The sequence below is a fragment of the Littorina saxatilis genome, linkage group LG14 (assembly GCF_037325665.1).
Source record: "Littorina saxatilis isolate snail1 linkage group LG14, US_GU_Lsax_2.0, whole genome shotgun sequence".
Lineage (NCBI taxonomy): Eukaryota > Metazoa > Mollusca > Gastropoda > Littorinimorpha > Littorinidae > Littorina > Littorina saxatilis.
This window is the reverse complement of record NC_090258.1, coordinates 15,152,036-15,176,750: the sequence shown is the minus strand read 5'-3', so window position 1 is coordinate 15,176,750 and position 24,715 is coordinate 15,152,036. Positions and strand designations below refer to the sequence as shown.

Genomic DNA, 24,715 nt, shown 5'->3' with positions numbered 1-24,715 from the left:
TAGAGTGCGCCTCAGAGCACTGTAGAAGCAACGATTTGTGTTTTTGCCGCGGATGTCAAAACATTCACACAACTACCCGACAGACAACTACACGTACCTTTAGTGTTGCCAGCCAAAGGACACTTTTTGCTGTTGGTCATTTTGCATCTCCCGCGAGAATGTGATTAGCATTTTCCGTAATCACAACGGGCTAAAGACTGTGTGCGACATTCCAAAATTGAATCGAATACTGTTTTACGACGTAAACTACCCAAAATAGAAAGAACTCTCGCTCACGACGAGACGACGCGACCTCCAGGTTGCATTTATAATGTAATTAGTTCATGTAAAGGATGTGATCGAGTACGTCCACCTCGCTGACTTTGGCTTTTTTCGTCTTACGCCATTTTACCAGGACAATGATACAAACTAATCCGTCGTAAAATTGCAGTGTTCGACTCCTTGCAAGAATGTCAATGAAACGAGGTCATTTTTTGAATGGAAAGATGACTGAAGTGTGATGACTAAAAGCCCAAGGGGATTTGTGCAGAGAATAACTGTCCGTATTAAGGTTAGAAACCCCCTGTTTTTATGCAAAAGTCTGATAAAAGGAATGTGAAGTACGATTGCAGTCCAGGTCATTTGACACTAACGACCACAAAAAGCACTCTTTTAACGTAAAGGTCTGGGGAAAACAATGTGAAACTGATCATGTTTCAGTTCCAATAAAGACTAGACAATGCCCTGTTTGATACAAACAAGTCATTGAGAAAACTGATGTGAAATACGACCGTAGCCCATGTTTACGTGACACTAAAGACTAGGAAATCGCGACTTTTATGAGAGAAAAAAACGTCTGTTAGGAAAGTAATGTGAAACAGTATAACAGACGGTGTTTCATGTGACAATGAAGACTAGAAAATCACCTCTCATGTAACAGTCTTTGCGGAAAGTTAATGTAAAGTACAATCACAGGCCAGGTAGATATGTTCCACACAAAGACCACAAAAAAACCCAACCCCACCCGGTACTTTTCTTTCACTTGTCTTTTAGCAGGTTTGAGCAATGAAAACTGGACGATAAGTTGCCGATTTGATGGTGACTAAAAGAGAAAAATGCATACAAAAGAAAATGTTTAAAGAATAATTGTTGAACTGAAACATGAAAAATACAGATGGTGTTCAAAGAAAAATTCTGGTCCTGAAAAGGCAGACACCTTGTTGGTGTATAAAACACTTGTGGTCCTGAAAATAAAAAATGCAGACACCTGGATTGCTGTTTATAAGAAATTGTGCCCCTCAAAATCAATCTGAATCTTGGAACGTTGGCAGTCTATTTGATTTTGGATGTGTGGCCCTCAAAGATAAAACAATAACTAAAACATGCTGGCAGCGTGACAGTGTTGAAAGAAAAATGGTTGATCTCAGACGAGACCGATTCAGACTCGATCTTATTCTCTCTTTTGTTCTCGATGAACTGTATACAAATATTCACTTTTAAGGCGTACCACAGTAAAAGGTGGCGGGTTACGCCTTAACACTCAGATTCACTTACATTCGTTACTTTAAATCTTGTTAAAAATTCTTTCAAAAAGTTAATGATATGTTCCGGGGGAACGTATGGTAATGCTCACAGATGTACGACGGAGAGCTTAATGGTGGTCACCAGCGTTATTGATTACAACTACAACCTCCGCTCACGCGCTGACAGTCGCAAACTGGAAACTCTCGAGCGAAGCTTGCCTTCTTTTGGAAATCGCTCGTTTGCTTCTGCGGCTGCCATTGTCTGGAATTCTCTCCCTTCCTCCGTTCGCCATTCTGCTTCTAAGGACTCTTTCCGCAGTTCCCTTAAAACGCACCTTTTTCGCGAATCCTTGTAAATTGTCCTTGCCATCTTTATAGACTGTTAGAGGTGAAGTTAGATTTGTTGTTTGAATGTGTCTTTTTTTTGTTTTTTGTTTTTGTTTTGTATAGTTGCTTCAGCTTTGATTGAGCTATAGGGTTCTGTATGAAATTTGCATTTAGTCTTTCTTTTTCTTGCTGAGTGTATGTACAGTCCAGAGAGGAGACGGACATGGTGTGAGCTTGTCCAGGGGGGTATATGAACATCTCAGTGGCAGGGGGATGGAAGCACTTGTTAATGAGTGGGAGTGTGTATGCGCGTGGTGTGCACGAGGATGTATGCACGTGAGTGATATTTGTAAATGTGTATTATTATAATATCATCTTTGTATTTATATTATTGAAATTGTTATATCTCGATGTACAGCGCTAAGAGCATAGTTAAATTTGTGAAGCGGCGCTATATAAGCTATCTTTATTATTATTATTATTATTATTGATGAATTAATTTTGTTGTTTAATGAATTAAAGCTCAATGCAACGTCCTTTTTGTGTGCATTTTCCCCGTGGGAATTATGTTACAATTTAGATCATCGTCCAAGAAATTTAGGTTCTTCTTAGATTATGTTGATTATTTTGCTGAGGAAAAACGCAATATCGATTGTTTTTCCTCATTTCAAGCCGCAAATATTTTGTTAGCAGCATGTGTGCCTTTAGAATTGCTGAAACTTGCCTGAGCAGCGATAGTTTAGATGATGGCAGTTTTTTACGGCCGGTATTGATAGTGGGAGAGACAGCCACTTCGGTGAACAAGATATCAAAAGAGCGTTTGCGACACAACCCTCGGGGGGTCCCCATGTTGCAGAAATCGCAATCTGTGTCAGTAGCGCCAAAGTTTAATCACTTGTGATTGTTTGAAAAAGGAGTTTTTGTAAAATGTGGGAAGGCGTCTCTGAGTATCTGTCTGCCTGTGTGTCTAGGATCTTTCCATACATTAGGCAAGCAAGCAAGCAAGCAGTCAATGAAAGCAATTAAACATAATGTGAAGGAAGCACAAAAGAGAGATTCATAATAAAGAACGCTTCGCAGAGAGAGAGAGAGAGAGAGAGAGAGAGAGAGAGAGAGAGAGAGAGAGAGAGAGAGAGAGAGAGAGAGAGACAGACAGACAGACAGACAGACAGACAGACAGACAGACAGACAGACAGACAGACAGACAGACAGACAGACAGACAGACAGAGACAGAGAGAGAGAGACAGACAGACAGACAGAGACAGAGAGAGAGAGTGACAGAGAGAGAGAGAGTGACACAGAGAGAGTGACAGAGAGAGAGATTGAGAGAGAGAGAGAGAGACAAAGAGAGAGAGAGCGAGTGACAGAGAGAGAGAGAGAGGCAGAGAGAGAGAGTGACAGAGAGAGTGAGAGAGAGAGACAAAGAGAGAGAGAGAGAGCGAGTGACAGAGAGAGAGAGAGTGACAGAGAGAGAGAGTGACAGAGAGAGAGAGAGACAAAGAGAGAGCGAGAGACAGAGACAGAGAGAGACAGACAGAGAGACAGAGAAAGAAAGAGAGACAGAGAAAGAAAGAGAGACAAAGAGCCAAAGCCAGAGAGACAGAATACAATTTACGTTGGTCACACGTTGGTGTTGACCAGGGAATGATTCCAAGAGAGTCAACAATCGTGAACTGGTTTCCGCATCTCATGCACACCTATGATTTAGAATTTTTCAGAGCAGTCTTATGGAAGATCCTACTTGGAGCAGTTGTATATAATCCACTGCAAAATCCTAGAAAAGAGATTTATGCTGATGCGGCTTGAGAAGCATTCACCGTTTAAAACAATCTTCCACATCAGAACATATTAATGTGATGATTTATGCCTGTAGTCGGAAAATCAAAAACATTCCATTGAAATATAGAAGCGCGAGCTTGCATTTTATTTTGTGTGTGCTGCGTAGTATAATTTGCTATTGCGATGAATGGTATTTTTTCTTTCATCCCCATTCCTCAAGTGGGCCACAATGGATGAAATAAACCTTGAAAATTGAAACTCCATTTTGAGTCGTGTTTGGTTGTATTATACAAAGTCGTTTCACAGGAAGCGCGAAATGTGCATCTTTAGTATAGAAAGGTACACAGCACAGCATAAAAGACTCCAAAAGACAGCAAGAAAGAGCCAAGTCAGCCAGTGCACGTGAGCGCCGTGACCCAGATCTTGTGAATGCTCTCCCTGGAAACACTTGACGGTTTCTGAAACCGGTTTGTGCAACCGACACAGCTGGAATGCGCCAAAGCGGAATAACTGCATTAAGTGCGCGTCTTTGTGAATTTGATCAATGGTTCCTTGGCACGTCAACCAGAAGGTGTCTTGAGCTTGTGTCCTTACGTTTCAAGTTTGTCGCTGTCACTTGTTTTCTTCTTGCAGAGGAGGTGGTGGGATGGGCGGGGAAGTATGCGTGTGCATGAGATAGATAGAGAGAGAGGAGGGGGGGGGGGGGAAGAGAGAGAACAAGAGCAAATTATTTATTTACGAGGGTAATGGCATTAGCAAACAGGTGCATTTTTACATCGAGACCTCGCCCATGAGAGAGAGAGACAGAGAGAGAGAGAGAGAGAGAGAGAGAGAGAGAGAGAGAGAGAGAGAGAGAGAGAGAGAGAGAGAGAGAGAGAGAGAGAGAGAGAGAGAGAGAGAGAGAGAGAGAAGGGATAAACAAGGAAAAGAAAACAAAATTGAGTGGACCTTCGCAGATAAAGCCTCTTTATTGGATACAGAACTGGAGAGGGATGATAAGCCCATGGTGATGAACATACACTTTGACGTACGTATGTTTGTGTTTGAAGCGACGTGTTTCCACCGTATTTTCAGTCGCCCTTGACCCTTCACGAAGAATATCGCTTTAAAGTTCATGTTTTTGAGGCAGACAGAGAGGGTAAACATGTCTGATCTGTTAAAGGGACGCAAGTCAGAAAGTGCAAGAAGAGTTAAAGCGGATTGCCCTAAGGGGAGCTGATCAATAGTGTGATAGCTGAAGAGATGGGACCAGTTAGAGAGAGAGAGAAAGGGGTTGAAAGAGAGAGAAAGAAAGAGAAGGAGAGAGAGAGAGAGAGAGAGAGAGAGAGAGAGAGAGAGAAAGAAAGAGAAGGAGAGAGAGAGAGGATAAGAGAAAAAGCTATAGAGAGAGAGAGAAAGAGAGAGATAGAGAGTAAGAGAGTGACTAAGAGAAATAAAAGGGAGGGAGGGAGAGAGAGATAAGAAAGAGTAAGAAAGAGAGAGCGAAAGTAAGAGAAAGAGAGGGAGAGAAAGAATAAGAGAGTGTAGGAGAGAGAGAGAGAGATAGAGAGTCAGAGAGAGAGGGTTAGAAAGAGAGAGAGAGAGAGACAGAGAGAGAGAGAGACAGAGAGAGAGAGAGACAGAGAGAGAGAGACAGAGAGACAGAGAGAGAGAGACAGAGAGAGAGAGACAAAGAGAGAGGGAGAGAGAGAGAGACAGAGAGAGAGAGGGAGAGAGAGAGGGAGAGAGAGAGAGAGAGAGAGAGAGAGAACGAGGGTGGGTGAGAGAGAGAGAAAAGGAAGAGAGATAGAGAGTAAGAGAAACAGAGAGCGATAGAGAGTAGGAGAGAGAGTAGGAGAGAGAGTGTAGGAGAGAGAGAGAGAGAGCGAAAGAGAGAGAGAGAGAGAGAGAGAGAGAGAGAGAGAGAGAGAGAGAGAGAGAGAGAGAGATAGAGTGATAGAGAGTAGGATCGTGAGTAAGAGTAAGAGAGAGGGAGAGAGAGAGAGAGATGTTGACAGACGGACAGAAACTGTGTGTAAATGTATGAGTGGACGAGTAGACCACAAAACGATCTCTGCTTCCTTTGGGATAAGTTTGGTAATGGCGATGTCAGCCTGGTTTAGAGGACAGTGCAACCAATGGACTGACTTTTCGATTGTTGATTATCTGATTGATTATTATTTGGGTGGGTGTCTGCGGGTGTGTGTGGGTGGATAACCGAGCAGGCTGGGATTGCCGTGGAATTTTCTTACCGAAAGTTGCCGCCACATATTAGGGCCGACTTAGGATAAGTATACCAATGTCTAGAGCAATTTGACTGTCTGGATAATGTGAAGGTCAAAGCCATCGGTTCCGAAAAATATAGCTCCTTCTTCCCGAGAACAAGACGATCTCTCTTTACCTCCGTTTAGCGAACATCATTTTGTTCCCGAGACAACGATTAATGTTTTTGTTTGGACGGTTTCCTTTCTGAACAGTTTTCTTGTGTGTCGTTTCTGAACGGAAAAAGAACATTCCTTATTCAAGGTCACTCATTTAAGACACGTATGCTATGGTTCACTCCACTGAGAATGCTGATGGTTAAATAGATTTGCAGAGTGACTAAGGTTTTTCTCACGAAATTATTCATGCGGCATTGCCCCTCTTCTTCTCCTTCTTCTGCGTTTATGGGCTTAAACTCCCACGTACACTCGTGTTTTTTTGCACGGGTAGGTTTTACGTGTATGACCGTTTTTACCCCGCCATTAAGGCAGCCATACGCCGCTTTCGGGGGAAAACCATTAGCCCTGAAGCCCCCGACCACACCCTGCAGTCCTGCTCCACCATGACGCCCTGAGACGCCAGACGTGGACCCGTGCAGTGGAGGCCCACGGGAAGTGTGAGGAACGGCAGAGTCATTGCGGCGAACCGAGGTCTTCGCCTTAAAATCGTTACTGACATTCTAGCACGGCCGGGAACGCAGAAGACAAAGAAGAAGAAGAAGAAGAAGAAGAAGAAGAAGAAGAAGAAGAAGAAGAAGAAGAAGAAGAAGAAGAAGAAGAAGAAGAAGAAGAAGAAGAAGAAGAAGAAGAAGAAGAAGAAGAAGAAGAAGAAGAAGAAGAAGAAGAAGAAGAAGAAGAAGAGCATTCTAGCACCACTAGCACGACGCAAGGCCGTGAACGCAGAAGAAGAACAAGAACAAGAAGAACAAGAACACCAAGAAAACAAGAGCATTCTAGCATGACGCCAGGCCGTGACAGCAGAAGACGAAGAAGAAGAAGAAGAAGAAGAAGAAGAAGAAGAAGAAGAAGAAGAAGAAGAAGAAGAAGAAGAAGAAGAACAACAACAACAACAACAACAACAACAACAACAACAACAACAACAACAACAACAACAACAACAACAAGGAGAAGAAAAAAGCAGTCGTATTTCAGGGTGCCAAGTTGATTTGCACAAAATGGCCACCGGGGCATTCTATATAAGAAATTGACCTTGCCGTGTCAGTACGGTAAAGTATGCAATACTGGCAACTCTTCGCAAATTCACGGCTGAAGCAGAATCTCCAATATAGCAAACAGGCCAGCCAGCTTTTGAATTCATGCGGAATGAGAATGAAAAAAAACCTGAAAAAATAAATCAACCTCAGCTTCTTTGCAGTGCGGGAAGAAAGCAAGAGATCAATGGCGGGTTTAGTTGCCCGGATGTTTGTCCATAATGGCGGATTAACGAAGGGCACACCCAGAAATCATTATCGAGCACTGGGACATGAACAAATATCGAAAAACAGTATCCATCCGACATCTCGCGACATCAAACAAGATATCAAGATAGCGTTTCTGACCTTCTGTTTCTAAGTTTGGCCTCTGCAATGGGAGTGACCATTTGATGTCTTCCATGATCAAAGCGAATTTTCGAGAAAAAAATGACAAGTTACAGGAAACGAATCATCGCTAAATAAAGAAAGCTTTTGCGGTAAAAGAAAGCGTCTATACGATTTGACAAGCGCGAGGCAATATGTAAGCAACAATAGTAGACTGAACTTTTGAGCTCGTCGAAATTTGGAGGCAAGCAGCATTTTTATTTTTAGGTGAATACGCTAACATAAATTATACCACACGCAAAGTGATTTGTAGCACAGACAGAAAGACAGACAGACGGACACACTGTCTAAGCTTTGCTACTACGCGCACAAAAGCAGACATACATACATACATACATACATACATTCATACATACATACATACATACATACATACATTCATACATACATACATACATACATACATACATACATACATACATACATACATACATACATACATACATACATACATACATACATACATACATACATACATACATACATACATACATACATACGTACATACATACATACATACATACATACTTACTTACATACATACATACATACATACAAACATAAATACTTACATGCATACATACATACATACATACAGACATACAGACAGACAGACAGACCGACAGGTGGCCTAGTGGTGAGGCGTCCGCCCCGTGATCGGGAGGTCGTGGGTTCGAACCCCCGCCGGGTCATACCTAAGACTTTAAAATTGGCAATCTAGTGGCTGCTCCGCCTGGCGTCTGGCATTATGGGGTTAGTGCTAGGACTGGTTGGTCCGGTGTCAGAATAATGTGACTGGGTGAGACATGAAGCCTGTGCTACGACTTCTGTCTTGTGTGTGGCGCACGTTATATGTCAAAGCAGCACCGCCCTGGTCGGCTGGGCGTTAAGAAAACAAACACACAAACAGACCGACAGGCAGACAGAGAGCCACACAGACAGACAACACACTCTTCCTCTCACCAACCACACAACCAATATACGGACATTTCTATGTTTCACGATGAATGTTTTTATATTTAGTCAAGTTTTGACTAAATATTTTAACATCGAGGGGGAATCGAAACGAGGGTCGTGGTGTATGTGCGTGTGTCTGTGTGTGTGTCTGTGTGTGTGTCTGTGTGTGTGTGTAGAGCGATTCAGACTAAACTACTGGACCGATCTTTATGAAATTTGACATGAGAGTTCCTGGGTATGAAATCCCCGAACGTTTTTTTCATTTTTTTGATAAATGTCTTTGATGACGTCATATCCGGCTTTTCGTGAAAGTTGAGGCGGCACTGTCACGCCCTCATTTTTCAACCAAATTGGTTGAAATTTTGGTCAAGTAATCTTCGACGAAGCCCGGGGTTCGGTATTGCATTTCAGCTTGGTGGCTTAAAAATTAATTAATGACTTTGGTCATTAAAAATCGGAAAATTGTAAAAAAAAATAAAAATTTATAAAACGATCCAAATTTACGTTTATCGTATTCTCCATCATTTGCTGATTCCAAAAACATATAAATATGTTATATTCGGATTAAAAACAAGCTCTGAAAATTAAATATATAAAAATTATTATCAAAATTTGTTTTTCGAAATCAATTCAAAAACACTTTCATCTTATTCCTTGTCGGTTCCTGATTCCAAAAATATATAGATATGATATGTTTGGATTAAAAACACGCTCAGAAAGTTAAAACGAAGAAAGGTACAGAAAAGCGTGCTATCCTTCTTAGCGCAACCATAGATATCCCTTGACAGGATCGCCAACTCTGCGCGCGCGCCAACGCTGGCTCTGTTTCGAACTCCCGTCTGCGGCTGCGAGAGGTTTTGACAGTAACTTTACTTCCGGTGCAGTCTTTCAACACATGGAGAAGAAGGAGAATTTCGAAGGGGAGGTGGAGTTTGTGGCTGAGGTATGTGAAAAGCAAACAAAGCAACACAAAAAGATCATTGCTGATGATTGAAATGAGTCATGTGAATCAACAATAAAGATTGATTGTGGACGGCACGTCATTATTTTTGTTTTTAACACTTGAAACGCGAGAGCATCTGACACACTGGTAAATCCGAAGCTGTGCACTCAAGCTGATCAGCAGATCGTTTTTCTGCAGAATTCTCGCTCACATCGGCCACTATTTTAGCTCAGCGAACCGACAAATTTGCAGCAGAACAATTTCTGAATGTTAGAAATTCGGCTGTAGATTTATAGATACCCTTTCTATTCCATGGTTGTTGTTTTTTCAGGGGGAAAGTACCGACATCTCAATCGCTGAAAAGATGACAGCATCACCACAAAAGAAACTGCAAGAATTGCCAAAAGTAAGTAAAAATATTGACAGATCTATGTAAAAGACTATGAAAATTTAGAACTGGAACAACAGATATTCAATAAATAACCGATAAGTGATATATAACTGAACCATTGATTGATTTGAATGTACATCATGCATGGAAGTTAAAAATGGTGCAGGAACTGAAGTCAGATCAATACATCAAAAAGATTAGTGCAATATATTTGTTTTCTTTCCCCTCCAGCATAATTCTGTTTTGATATATGCTTGATGTCTTCTGTTGTTTTTAAATTCATTGTCACTTCTAAATTGCATGCTTTATTGCAGAACGCTTGTGCATCTATCAAGAATGACAACTGCCTTTCACCGGAGCTCAGAGGGCTCGTCGACCAATTCAGTAATTGAAAAGTAAGTTTTTGAGTAAGGCGGTATAAAAAAAATCAGCTTGCAAAGTCCCAGTACCTGAAAGATCATTTTCATTCATAGTTTTCGAGCAAAAATACTGCTTTGTTGCACAGAGAGGCTACTGTTTACAAATATTTTAGGTACATGCCTGCCACTACAATATTTCATGTTTTTTAGGATCATTAATAGCACATGTCATAGTTGTAAGACATGATAAGGATTCATGAAAGTGGTTTGTCAACACGTTCTATAACGACAAATGGAATACAAAATTTAATATGTTCACATCCATTCATGTAAAGTGTAGTTTTGGGTTGTTGTCGTGTGTTGTTGGTTTTGATTGTGTGCATGCATCTACATCTTCAGTTTCACTCTTGGGTTGATTTCTGCTATATTTGTGTGTTGTTTTAATTATAATATTTTATTTTCTGTGTTTTAGGTGCAGATCTGGAAGAGAAACTTCTGCTTCTTCATGACTGCCTAGTTCCCTGAGGCAAGGTTGGGAATGCTGCCAAGGAGAAGGCGTGGGCCAGGTACTACTCTGCTTTTTCAACCCAGCATTCAGGCATTACTGAGTTGACAGTATCCCCTGCAGTTTCAGCCTGGATTGCCTTGAACATGTTTATACTGTTGGTGTCTTAAAGGCCTATGAAGAAAAACTAGGGAACCAGTAAGTGCATTAGAAATCAAAGAGGATGAAGAGTACAATGCAAAGTATGTTGGAGTATGTGTTGCCAAAAAGCTAAAACAGAGAGTTTGGTGTCTCCAAAAGAGTGCGTACAGAGATGAGAAATTGCAGTGTTTGGAAGCCCTGACTTGCGCACCTGAATTCTACAGTGAAGAGAGTGAAACCACCCCTGACATGACAAGCATGCTGAACAAGGGCAAACTGACCTTTGTCAAGCCCAATGTATTGCAGATGTGTCTGTCCATGCAACACAAAGCAGAAATCTTAAACAGAATGAGGCAAAGCGTTGATGATATCAAATAACCAAAGGGAAGTAATTGCTCTTTATTCATACGACATGACTGTGTAATAGAGTAAGCGAGAGTTGTACAAAACCTTTTCTCCTGGCACCTGAGAGAATAACAAGCATTGAAATATACAAGCGACTTTCATCCTCTCGTGCCAGGAGAAAAGGTTCCGTACAACTCTCGCTTAATCTATTACACATGTCGTATGCATAAGGCCTAAAAAAAAATAGGTGTGGTTACGGTAACCCGACCTACCCTATTTTTTGGGGCCGACCCTATAACTTTTTATTACATTTGTCAACAAAAAAAACCCCAAAAAACCAAGAAAACGAGTGCAGAAAACGCAATGAAAGCGAAAGCGCCCGAGTCGCACACTTATTTCCCTGTCAAGTAGGTTTAATTTGTACACATTAGAAAAAAAAAGTGATTGCCTACCTTCCTACCCTATTTTTTTGGGCTATGTTACCGTAACCACACCTATTATTTTTTTTGGCCTAAAGAGCGATTACTTCCCTTTGGTGATTTGATGTCCATGGAACATATTTTCTGTGAAACCTGTGCATCAACACACAGGCAAAAGCAGATGACTTTATTGAACCATGCAGGAACAGTGATGCTGTTCCGGTGTGTTTTTATGACACTTTGTATTCATTTGATCTTTCACAAGCTGTTCAAGAAGACACTTTGCAAAATGTTCTGTTTTTTTTTAAATAAGACTCCACCACAAACTGAAGACAATGATGGACAAAATGAAATGTACATGGAAAGAAAAGACTGAGGAAAAAGCTGAAAACATACAATGTTGGACAAAATGAAATGCACATGGAAAGAAAGGAGTTTGAGGAAAAAGCTGAAAACATACAATGTTGAGAACAATCAGGAAGGATCTCTGTAGTGTGTTGTGTATGATCTTTCTTCATGCAGTACAAACTATCCTATCTGATCAAGTGCATGTACATTGAATTTGAACTTCTTGATTGTTGTCTTAGGTGTCGATTTTTGGTGTTAAAATCTGCTGTCGTTAAAATGTACTTCTCTTCCTATTTCAGTATTTGGTTCAGTATTGTATCACATGGCTTGTTCAGTGCCTGTTCTGTATTTTCATGAGTCCATGTAAATTTAAGTCTGCAACATGAACATTTGAAACATATTCATTTTGCTATGGTTCAAACCTAATTCCTTTGTGTACTTGTTCAAGATATAATTTTGACAGCGAGATATTTTGCAAACAGTTTTCATTTCAAAATCAATTGTCAGCCACTTGATAAATGTCTTGCATCGATGCGTCTGATTGTTTTTATGTTGACCACTATGTACACTGGAATTTGCTTTGCTTTCCTAATAGAACATGTTCAGTCGCATACCAGCAACACTTTGTTATAACCTTGAATGGTTGAAAACGACGTTAAACACCAAATAAAGAAAGAAAGAAAGCAACACTTTGTTAACGTTTGAATGGAATTGGAAGTTGTATGAACTCAAAAAGAGCATATGTATCTTTGGTCACAGTGACACACACACACACCATACAGTGACAATTAATGCAGGGCCAGACTAGGGCTACCAGGGGGGGGGGGGGGGGGGGGGGTTATGGGGGTTGCGCAACCCCCCTCCCCCCCCTAAATATGTACCTCATTTATTTAAAAACAAGAAGGGCAAAGCCCATACGACTCACATGCTTGACCTCGACCTTTAGGGTAACTAAACCTAGCAATGACATCATACACTAAGAACTGCTTTACACATTTTTCCTACCAAAATACATGTGACCTTGACCCAAGGTCAAGGTCATCCAAGGTCATGCAACACAAAGCTGTTAATTCAAGACATAGGAAGTACAATGGTGCTTATTGGCTCTTTCTACCATGAGATATGGTCACTTTTAGTGGTTCACTACCTTATTTTGGTCACATTTCATAAGGGTCAAAGTGACCTTGACCTTGATCATATGTGACCAAATGTGTCTCATGATGAAAGCATAACATGTGCCCCACATAATTTGTAAGTTTGAAACAGTTATCTTCCATAGTTCAGGGTCAAGGTCACTTCAAAATATGTATACAATCCAACTTTGAAGAGCTCCTGTGACCTTGACCTTGAAGCAAGGTAAACCAAACTGGTATCAAAAGATGGGGCTTACTTTGCCCTATATATCATATATAGGTGAGGTATTCAATCTCAAAAACTTCAGAGAAAATGGGAAAAATGTGAAAAATAGCTGTTTTTTAGACAACATTTATGGCCCCTGCGACCTTGACCTTGAAGCAAGGTCAAGATGCTATGTATGTTTTTTGGGGCCTTGTCATCATACACCATCTTGCCAAATTTGGTACTGATAGACTGAATAGTGTCCAAGAAATATCCAACGTTAAAGTTTTCCGGACGGACGGACGACTCGGGTGAGTACATAGACTCACTTTTGCTTCGCATGTGAGTCAAAAATGTATTATTGTTTATTTTATGCCGTTTCATGCAAGGAGCGACCATTTTCCTATCTCAGAATATGACCTACCCTTCAGCTTAAGGGGGCGTCGCCCCCTGACCCCCACAAGGGGCAGAGGAACATCCCCCTGGACCACCATTGGCAACCTCCCCCCCTCCTCTTTGCTTAGTCCGGCCCTGTAATGTACCAACATTCACTATCTCACTCAGTCTCAATTCACACAATTTGACACAAGAAATATTCCTATTTATACACATGCATATATTTAATCAATAAAGTAGATACATTCTCAAACAAAGTTTCAACATGTTGCACCCAAATTAAAGCATAAATTCTTGTGACATTTAATCTAATTAATTAATTAACCGGAATTAATCAATGCTTTAATTTGGGAGTTTGAAATTTGTCGCAATAATTTCTTGGTCAAGTTTATTTACATTCTCTGCTAAAGAGCTTTACAGTCAAATCCAAATTTCCACACCTAACCTATAAAACACAACATTCTAAATGAAATGAAAAAATCATTCTCTTGGCTCAGAATTGGCGTTGAATAATTGTAACACAAAGCGATTTACTGAAAATGTTACTTGTCACTCACTTCAACACTGTCGCCAAGCCAGTCTAAACTGCAGCACGCTGCTTCGGGGGGGGGGGACTTTTTCCTTTACACTTTAAATCCAAACACCATCAGCTGCGTAGAAAAATCACTGAAAATGCTGACTCAAAGTCAAAGTCAAACCTTAACCAAGCTGGCCTCCAGGCTCCAGCACAACAACCTTAACCACCTGGTTCACCTCGTTCTTCGCGAGGCACCACGACTCGGGAAGCTGCTGTACATCACGACACAGTTCTTCAAAGTTGTAGTTGCAACAACCTCTGGCAATTCTGGTGCGGGACGGTATGTCTGAAAAAAAGCAGAACAATAAACCCTAAGTAAAACTAAATTTCTAGAGAAATAAGTCTAACTGTCCATACAAATAGCTGGATGATAGCTAATTAATGGCAGTTGATAGACGTTTGAAGTTGAACGATTTGGTGGAGAATAGGTCGACAAGCTCTCTGAGCTCCGGTGAAAGGCAGAAAGAACAAGCGTTATGCAATTTAGAAGTGACAATGAACAGGGCCGGACTAGGCGAAGAGGAGGGGGGGGGTTGCCAGTGGTGGCCCAGGGGGACATCCCCCCTGGCGGCAGGGGCGGATCAGTTCATTTTATGACTGGTTTTTTTCAAAAGTATATTGTGAAGATATGGGTGTGAAGGCGCGAAGCGCCGAGCCGACGGCGCGAAGCGCCTAGCTTGCTAGGGGGGTCCGGGGGCATGCCCCCCCGGAAAATTTTGAAAAAAAGGATGCAAAATGGTGCAATCTGGTGCATTCTGAGGATGATCATTACCAGTTTCAGGCAGCAGATTTTGTCACTGATTAATACCCCAAAAATTGAAACTCAATGTAAAATAAAGAAATGCATACCTCATTCAATATTTTTATTTTTTGGCTGGGGGGGGGGGGGGGGTCCGGAAACCCTAGAACCCACCCCCCCCCTCGTTGTGGGGGTCAGGGGGCTTCGCCCCCTGAAGCTGACGGGTAGGTCATATTCTGAGATAGGAAAATGGTCGCTCCTTGCATGAAACGGCATAAAATAAGCAATAATAAAAATAAAAATTAAATAAGTAAGGTACATGTTTAGGCTAGGGGGGGGGGGTTGCGCAACCCCCATAACCCCCCCGGTAGTCCGGCCCTGATGAATTTAAAAACAACAGAAGACATCAAGCATATATCAAAACAGAATTATGCTAGAGGGGAGAGAAAACAAATATATTGCACTGATCTTTTTGATGTGTTGATCTGACTTCAGTTCCTGCACCATTTTTAACTTCCATGCATGATGTAGTATTCAAATCAATCAATGGTTCAGTTATAATATATCACTTATCGGTTATTTCTTGAATATCTGTTGTTCCAGTTCTAAATTTTCATAGTCTTTTACATAGATCTGTCAATATTTTTACTTACTTTTGGCAATTCTTGCAGTTTCTTTTGTGGTGATGCTGTCATCTTTTCAGCGATTGAGATGTCGGTACTTTCCCCCTGAAAAAACAACAATGGAATAGAAAGGGTATCTATAAATCTACAGCCGAATTTCTAACATTCAGAAATTGTTCTGTTGCAAATTTGTCGGTTCGCTGAGCTAAAATAGTGGCCGATGTGAGCGAGATATCTGCAGAAAAACGATCTGCTGATCAGCTTGCGTGCACAGCTTCGGATTTACCGGTGTGTCAGATGCTCTCGCGTTTCAAGTGTTAAAAACAAAAATAATGACGTGCCGTCCACAATCAATCTTTATTGTTGATTCACATGACTCATTTCAATCATCAGCAATGATCTTTTTGTATTGCTTTGTTTGCTTTTCACATACCTCAGCCACAAACTCCACCTCCCCTTCGAAATTCTCCTTCTTCTCCATGTGTTGAAAGACTGCACCGGAAGTAAAGTTACTGTCAAAATCGTCTTTTCCGCTTTCCGCTACTTGGTGAGCGCGCGCAACGAGTTGGCGATCCCGTCAATACACATCTATGGCGCAACGAATACCCCGCTCTTCTTGTCAATTCCACGTGCACTGCCTTTGCCACGGGCGGTGGAGTGACGATGCTACGAGTATACGGTCTTGCTGCGTTGCGTTGCGTTCAGTTTCATTCTGTGAGTTCGACAGCTACTTGACTAAATATTGTATTTTCGCCTTACGCGACTTGTTAATCCGTATTCTGCGCGCCGGTTCGACAAAGAGACAATCTGAGTGATTTAGAATTTGACGAGAGATTCGCAAAGACGATCACCGCAATATAACGGCGGTGGGGATAACAGAGGGGGAAGAGGATGGGGATGGGAAAGATGCATGGTGGGTTCGGAGAGAGAGAGAGAGAGAGAGAGAGAGAGAGAGAGAGAGAGAGAGTGAGAGAGAGAGAGAAAGAGAGAGAGTGAGAGAGAGAGAGAGAGAGGGAGAGAGAGAGAGTGAGAGTGAGAGAGAGAGAGAGTGAGAGTGAGAGTGAAAGAGAGAGAGAGAGTGAGAGTGAGAGAGAGAGAGAGTGTGAGAGAGAGAGAGAGAGGGAGAGAGAGAGAGAGTGAGAGAGAGAGAGAGAGAGAGAGAGAGAGAGAGAGAGAGAGAGAGAGAGAGAGAGAGAGAAGTAGGTTCGGACGGAGATGGGCTGAGGGGGGAACCATAATTGCAATTCCTTTCTCGTGGTGCCTTTTCCCGCCATACACGTTAATCTATTCGCAGTGGAGCTCGCAATACCTTACTTACCGCATTACCTTACTTACCGCATTACCTTACTTACCGCATTACCTTACTTACCGCATTACCTTACTTACCGCAATACCTTACTTACCACATTGTGAAACAAATTACAAACTTGTCGACACGAGAATTAAGGAAGTTTTCTTCTGGTGCAAATTACGATAGATCTTTCCAAGCGTTTATCTGGGTTAAGACTGAGCATCTTTCCAATTTGACGCGGACTGGCTGTTTTGTAAAGATCGTGACACGTTTTTGGCTGTGCTGAATTGATGTCATAACTGACACCAGAAATGGTATGTTAACCTGTGCAATCAAATTATTAATATTTAAAAAAAAAGCTATCCACAGAAAGCAGGAAGGCGGTAGATTGTTGATGCATGCTCAAGTGAAAGAATGCTCTTAACCTTGGTTAAATGCCTCGACAGGTCTGAGGTGTGGTTTTGTCTGTAGGTCTGTCTGTATCTCTCTTATTTTGTCTCTCTCTCTCTCTCTCTCAATCACATTCTGTCTGTCTGTCTGTCTGTCTGTATCTCTCTCTCATTCTGTCTGTCTGTCTCTCTCCCTCTGTCTATGTCTCTCTCTCTCTGTCTCTCTCTCTCTCTCTTTCTCTCTCTCTCTCTCTCTCTCTCTCTCTCTCTCTCTCTCAATCACATTCTGTCTGTCTGTCTGTATCTCTCTCTCATTCTGTCTGTCTGTCTCTCTCCCTCTGTCTCTGTCTCTCTCTCTCTGTCTCTCTCTTTCTCTCTCTCTTTCTCTCTCTCTCTCTCTCAATCACATTCTGTCTGTCTGTCTGTCTGTATCTCTCTCTCATTCTGTCTGTCTGTCTCTCTCCCTCTGTCTCTGTCTCTCTCCCTCTCTCTCTCAATCACATTCTGTCTGTCTGTCTGTATCTCTGTCTCATTCTGTCTATCTGTCTGTCTGTCTCTCTCTCTCTCAATCACATTCTGTCTGTCTGTCTGTATCTCTCTCTTTCTCTCTCTCTCTCTCTCTCTCTCTCTCTCTCTCTCCCTCTCTCTCTCTCTCGATCCCATTCTCTCTGTCTGTCTGTATCTCTCTCTCATTCTGTCTGTCTGTCTCTATCCCTCTCTCTTTCTCTCTCTCTCTCTCTCTCTCTCTCTCTCTCTCTCTCTCTCTCTCTCAATCACATTCTGTCTGTCTGTCTGTCTGTATCTCTTCCCCTCTCTCCCCCAGTCTCCGTCTCTCTTTGTGCCCCTTTGTATTTTCACACCCCTCCCCGATTTGTTCCTCCCCAAATAGTTGAGAGAAAGAGAATGTTCTCTCTCTAGAAAGGAGGGGGGGGGGGGGGGGGGAATTTAGGGTGATAAAGGAGAGGCGGGGATGGGATGAAGGGGTTAGGGGAATCATAGAGGCGTTAAAACGTCTCCATACAATTTTGAACATGAGATTGTTTGCGAACATTTCGGCGTCGAGACGGCGATGTTTGCAGATCGGAATAGAGAGCGTGTTTGGCATGACAATTCTTGGGAGCCAATGCATTTAATTCCCGGCAAGAATCGTTTATTTCTGTATTTGATGATTAGACTGTCTTGTTGACTTCATGTCAAGAAGTTTACAAACTTAAAGTTTTGTAAAGCAGGCATTTTTTTCCCTTTCGTTCCTTATTTCTGTTATTATTTCCGTCGTCTCCTTTCACTATATGATTATCTCTTTTGTATATTTCGGTCTCTCTCTTGCCACTGTGTCTTTTCGCGCGCGCGCGCGTGCATGTGCATGTGTGTGTGTGTGTGTGTGTGTGTGTGTGTGTGTGTGTGTGTGTGTGTGTGTGTGTGTGTGTGTGTGTGTGTGTGTGTGTGTGTATCTCCCTCTCTGTCTCTCGCTCTCCCTCTCCTCTCTTTCATTCCATTATCTCAAGTTGCCTGTACCTCTTATATGCCTCCTGCCTTCCTTTTCTATTGTTATTTTCTATTTCGTTTTTGTCATTATCCTCCCTTTTCATCTTTTTCCTTTGTGTTCTGTCAATTACTTATAAAACTGTATACTCAGGCAAGAAGAAACAAAACAACAAAACCCGTGTTGCTTGCATATGATAAACAAAGTTAGTGCAGCAGCACTTACCAATATTTGTTCCGGGGCCAATATATCCGTCGCAGCCACGACACAAAGCAGGTCTGTAGTGTTCGCAAAAATCAATTTATTACATCATAAAAACAGGCGAAATGAAGAAAGGGCAACAGCCGAAGCAATCGAGACAGTGTGGTGAGGTTAAAGACCACAACAAAGGATGTATGTGATACGAAAACAAAACTGCGGTATATGTACAGAACTCTAATCAGCGTGAAGCAAGCACTCACATTGTTACTGGCTAGGGTAATTCAGTTTTATTTTTTGGGCCTAACACGACAAGGCAGTCATAGATGTCTATTTGTGCCTTGTGTTTTGTTTGCTTTTTGCTGTTATCTTTTGAAAAGTGTCTTCAATGTCATGCAGCATTATCAATTCCTCTTTTCACTTTGAATTGTAGGATGGGTGTATAATGAACAGGAAACGCAAAAAGTCTCTCTTCCTTTCCTATTTGTTTTGCTCCTCCTCCCTCTCTCCCCTATGTCTCCCCCCCCATGCAAGTCTCTCTCCCTCGCGCGCTCTCTCTCTCTCACACTCTCTCTCTCTCTCACACACTCTCTCTCTCTCTCTCTCACACACTCTCTCTCTCTCTCTCACACACACTCTCTCTCTCTCTCTCACACAATCAATCAATCAATGAGTCTTATATCGCGCATATCCCGTGGGTACAGTTCTAGGCGCTCTGCAGTGATGCCGTGTGTGATGAAATTTTATACGGCCAGTAGATTGCAGCCATTTCGGCGCATATTTACCTTTCACGGCCTATTATTCCAAGTCACACGGGTATAGGTAGACAATTATTAACTGTGCCTAAGCAATTTTGCCAGGAAAGACCCTTTTGTCAATCGTGGGATCTTTAACGTGCACACCCAATGTAGTGTACACGGGGGGAGGTTCGGACACCGAAGAGAGTCTGCACACAAAGTTGACTGTGAAATAAATTTCCGCCGAACCTGGGATCGAACTCACGCTGACAGCGGCCAACTGAATACAAATCCAGCGCGCTACCAACTGAGCTATATCCCCGCACACACACACACACACACACACACACATACACTCACTCACACTCACACTCACACACACTCACACTCACACACACACACACACACACACACACACACACACACACACACACACTCTCTCTCTCTCTCTCTCTTTTTCTCTTTCTCTCTCTCTCTCTCTCTCTCTCTCTCTCTCTCTCTCTCTCTCTCACACACTTTTCCGATTCTCTCTGCTCATTGTTTTCAGGCTTGTGTTGTCTTCTTGTTTTGTGTGTGCTTTGTGCATTTTAACGTGCCAATTATGCCACAAAGGGTGTTTTTGGAGGTGACCGTTTTGGTGTGAAACCCTTTATGACAAGTGAGAAATCGGGCGTAAAGACTTACATCATAGTTAATTATGCCAGTGTGGCTTTATATTGATCAGTGCTTGGTGTGTGTGTGTGTGTGTGTGTGAGCGTGTGTGTGTGTGTGTGTGTGTGTGTGTGTGTGTGTGTGTGTGTGTGTGTGTGTGTGTGTGCGTTCATAGTGTTGTTTTAGTTTAATCACAGTTGACGTAACAGGCAGCATAGTTTAGTTACAACTTAGAGAGAGAGAGAGAGAGAGAGAGAGAGAGAGAGAGAGAGAGAGAGAGAGAGAGAGAGAGAGAGAGAGAGAGAGAGAGAGAGAGAGAGAGGTGAGAAAGAGAGAGACACACTCTTAACAAGTGTTCCAATGTGACCATACTTTTTGTAACCTGTTGTGAACACTGTGTGAGATATATAATTCTGCTAGCAAAAGTAGCACACATTTTAAAAGCTTATTAGTGTTTGCAATGTGTGCTACTTAAAGGCAGAGTAAGCCTTCCGTAAACCATCACAGATACGGTCAGGCTTTTACACACAGTACAAACACCATTTCATTTAAACACTCACCAATTGAGAACATCCTAGGTGCCCTCCGTAAAGAGCGAACAATTTTCAAAGAATTTATTTTTGCGTGGTTTATCTTACCCCTGAGCCATCGTGAACCCGTGTGATCCAGTTTTCCCTTTTCACAATGCAGTCGTCATAGTTAGTCATTTGAATGCGACTCGACGTGAGCTTATCTACAATAGCACGTTTTTTTTATGCACGAAACAACGGCTGTGGTTCACAAGAACTCTAGCGATGGCTTTTGACTGTTGAGAGGAACGGCGATTTGCACTGATAAACCGGCCGTCGTCTGCTACGACCCTTGCGTGACCCTGCTTCCGGGCTTTTCTTTTTTTAAACTTTCACAACTTCGAATTGTTCTGATCTTGTCTTGATGAAAAACGAATTCTTTTATGATTAAAGAATGTTTGTGTAACAAGCTGTCAATTTATTATTTAGATTTTAAAAGTTAGGTCTAGCGCAAAAACGAGGCGCCGTTGTTGTTAACGGAACAAGTCTACGAAAATAAATTCTTTGAAAATGTCTCACGCTCGACAGAAAGCAGCCAGGATGTTCCCGTTCGGTGAGCGTTCAAATGGAAGTATGCTTGTACTGTATTTAGACGCTCGGGGAGCTCTGTGATGGTTTACGGGAGGCTTACTGTGCCTTTAAGCACGTTGGCTTTTATAGTATCTCAGATGTGTGTGAGTGTGCGCCATTAGAAAAATGCCAGCATCATCATTGGCTTAATCAGGACCTTCCTCAATGAAGTCATTGGATTTGTGACAGAAGGTTCCATGAGATTCAAAGTCTGTCTTGAGTTTGTCTTGTAAGTAGGACGACGAGGGAATCGATCGAAATAAAGTTAAAGGGACGTTCTTTTCCAAAGCACTGCTATCAAAGTTCTCAACTCACCGTATGTAATGTTTGGCTTTTGGGTGAAATTAATCATATCGAAGAGAAGCAGTTTTCATGACACTATACGATCAAAAAACAAAAATGGTAAGTTTATGCAACGTTTAATTGTAAACAAAACAAAGCATTCAGAGTTTATGTTATCCTTCATTGCTCTTTCATCTCGAGTTTTGATACAGCTGAATGGCAGTATAAGTCACACGAGTGCAGTGTTTTTCATTCTTAGGTGTAAGACAGACATGCGTCGCAAGTTAGCTTGTTCTACTCGATAAGTTGTATTTAATTCATTGTATGAGATATTGTTAATTGTAGTTATGTATTTGAATAAAATTGTTTGAAAAAAAAACTTGCAAAGAAAACCTCACAATCTTTATTGGGAGAAAGCCCCTGACTGTTGCAATGTTTTATGCATTAAAAAACACCTGAAACTGTGAGAAAAAAAAGCGTCGCAAAGCCTGATATCAATTGAGCGAGGTCGACTTCGCATAGTTAACGTCACGAAGCTTTGACACTGAATTTTGGGTAAAAAGACTTCGCGACAATTGAGGTTATGATCGTTGGGACGTTTAATCAACGACAAGTCAAAATAGTCACTGGAACTTCGACTAGTGGTCTATGAAACGGACGGACAAAGAAATAACAAAGAGATAATGGACAGAAAACTAAATTTGTCCCAGTTCAGCATTGTCTCTTCGACCTCAAGATTGCGAGAGTCCCAAACGAATAAAACATAATTCTTCAGGTTGAGTCAGAAAACTGGACACTCTATTGGAATTTCTCCAATCGGCAAGAAATCATGTCACGAATATCAAAGTTGTACAATATTCTCACCCTCTTTAACCTCTCGGGTTCATCTCCACTGCGGCCATGTAGAAATGCAAATTGGTAAGAGGTCACAAAGGGCGGTAACCCTCAAGTGTTAATGAGTTTGTGATTGTCTGCCACGGAGTTCCGTCCCCTCCATTTCCCAGCAAAACTTCCGCTCTGAGGCGTGCGTGTCTGACGGTTAGCTGAGAATAATTGAAGACTGTGAACATTTGTCACATGTAGAGCGCTGAGAGAGAGAGAGAGAGAGAGAGAGAGAGAGAGAGAGAGAGAGAGAGAGAGAGAGAGAGAGAGAGAGAGAAAGAGAGAGAGCGAGCGAGAGACAGAGAAAGAGAGAGACAGAGAGAGAGCCAGAGAGAGAGAGAGAGAAAGAAAGAGAGAAAAAGAAAAAGAGCGAGACAGAGAGAAAGAGAGAGAGAACGAGAGAGAGAGAGAGAGAGAGAGAGAGAGAGAGAGAGAGAGAGAGAGAGAGAGAGAGAGAGAGAGAGAGAGAGAGAGAGAGAGAGAGAGAGAGAGAGAGAGAGAGAGCGCGTCCCGATTGAGGGAGAGAAGCATGTGTGATCGTGGAGGGGAAGGGGAGGGGGAGAGGGAGCTGGAGGAGCGGGGATGGCAGATAGCGATCAGGTATTCATACAGCACACTATTCCAATGAACTTCACACACTCAATAATGTATTCAGTTTTGAAATTATTGATAGTTTTAGAAGAGATTCTGAATCAACGCCAGCGAACAAGAGGGTCTATTTTCAGCTTGTTTATCTAACGATGCATCTACAATTGCAAGTAACTGTAATTTTGTTCGCCCAAATCGACCAAAGACAATCTATCTGAAGTTTTTGACTTAATCGACGGAATGGCTGCATTTCAATCATATTATCAGGTTATATGATGACAGATTCGCAGATCAGAAAGAAATTTGACAAATGTATATATATGTACAGTCACACCTGCCCCAGCGACCGCCTCTCTAAAGCGACCACCTGTTAGTCAACTCAACTCAACTCAACTCAACTCAAATTTTATTGGCTTCAATTTCCACATAGAAGAATTTGTCTTGCGCTTGGGATTAAGACATAGGCAGAAAGTAAGAGTATAACATATAAAAACAGCATTCATATCACTTTTCATGTATCACACACAGTAATCACTAGTATAGGCCTAGGCCTACAAATATCACATTTGTCCCTGTATCATACATGTTAGTATCTTACATACAAAAATTCAAAGTGGTGTGTTTGACTGAACAAAACTATAAAACAACCGGAGCTCCCGCGGTCACATGAAGTCTTTTTTTCGGCGTTTGGAATAGAATCGCGAGTTTGTGGACAATTTGTCAGAGAAGTTTATTTTCCGTATTTAAGTGTTTGTCTGTCTGCATTGACCGCTTAAAAGACCGCTAGGTTGACGATCAGTGAACGCAACGTTTTGTTTTGACATGAATAAAAGATTCCAATGACATACCTTTCTTGTTTTTTTGATTCTGAAGTTTGAAACTTTGGCAATCTAATTGTTTTTGGATTTTTGTTTGAAACAGAAACTTTACCTGGAAGAAGACTCTCCTCTGGGTACGACCACCCATGTTCCCCCAAACAAATCTTATCGTAACAAAACCATTTTTTTTAAATTCAGAAAACGTGTATTCCAATTTACAAAGATGTGTAACGTCCAAGACCAAGACCGCAATTTCCATGTGGTATGATGGTAGCGATCGAAATAAGGTGGCTGACTATATTATTTTTTCTCAACAGGAAGTTTACTTTTCCATCTTCAAACAGCAGCTTCCTTCACTCGTCGTTTAGGTTAATGTCCTCATATTCGGTTTCACTGACTTGTGCATATCGATTTCATAAGTATAAGGTGATGCAAAATCCGCGGAAAATGAAAAAAAAGAAGAAAAAAAAAAGAAAAAAAGGTAATAAAAAGAAGAGAAACTTTTTGTGGAATATATGAAGTCCATTGAATACCCAAGCGCTGCTTACAGACATGTGAAAAATTCATTTGTGGCGACATGCGTACACTCAATCCATGTATACCCCGACCCTCTTTTTCTTTATTTCCTTTTTTAGTGTGTGTGTGTGTGTGTGTGTGTGTGTGTGTGTGTGTGTGTGTGTGTGTGTGTGTGTGTGTGTGTGTGTGTGTGTGTGTGTATGTGTTTGTGTG

At 41.7% G+C, this 24,715-nt stretch overlaps 1 protein-coding gene and 1 long non-coding RNA gene across 3 annotated transcripts in view; both read left to right on the top strand.

Annotated features, from left to right (window-relative positions):
- LOC138947226 (complement C1q-like protein 4) overlaps positions 1-24,715 on the top strand; it is a 72,254-nt gene that overhangs the window by 37,320 nt on the left and 10,219 nt on the right. The window lies entirely within an intron of this gene.
- On the top strand, positions 9,167-12,562 carry LOC138947202 (uncharacterized). 2 transcript variants are annotated; one of them, XR_011449591.1, is made up of 4 exons: positions 9,167-9,347; positions 9,679-9,753; positions 10,053-10,133; positions 10,570-12,562. It is a non-coding gene; the product is annotated as an uncharacterized lncRNA (long non-coding RNA). The 2 variants fall into 2 exon arrangements; XR_011449590.1 differs by having other exon boundaries at positions 9,167-9,753; positions 10,570-12,561.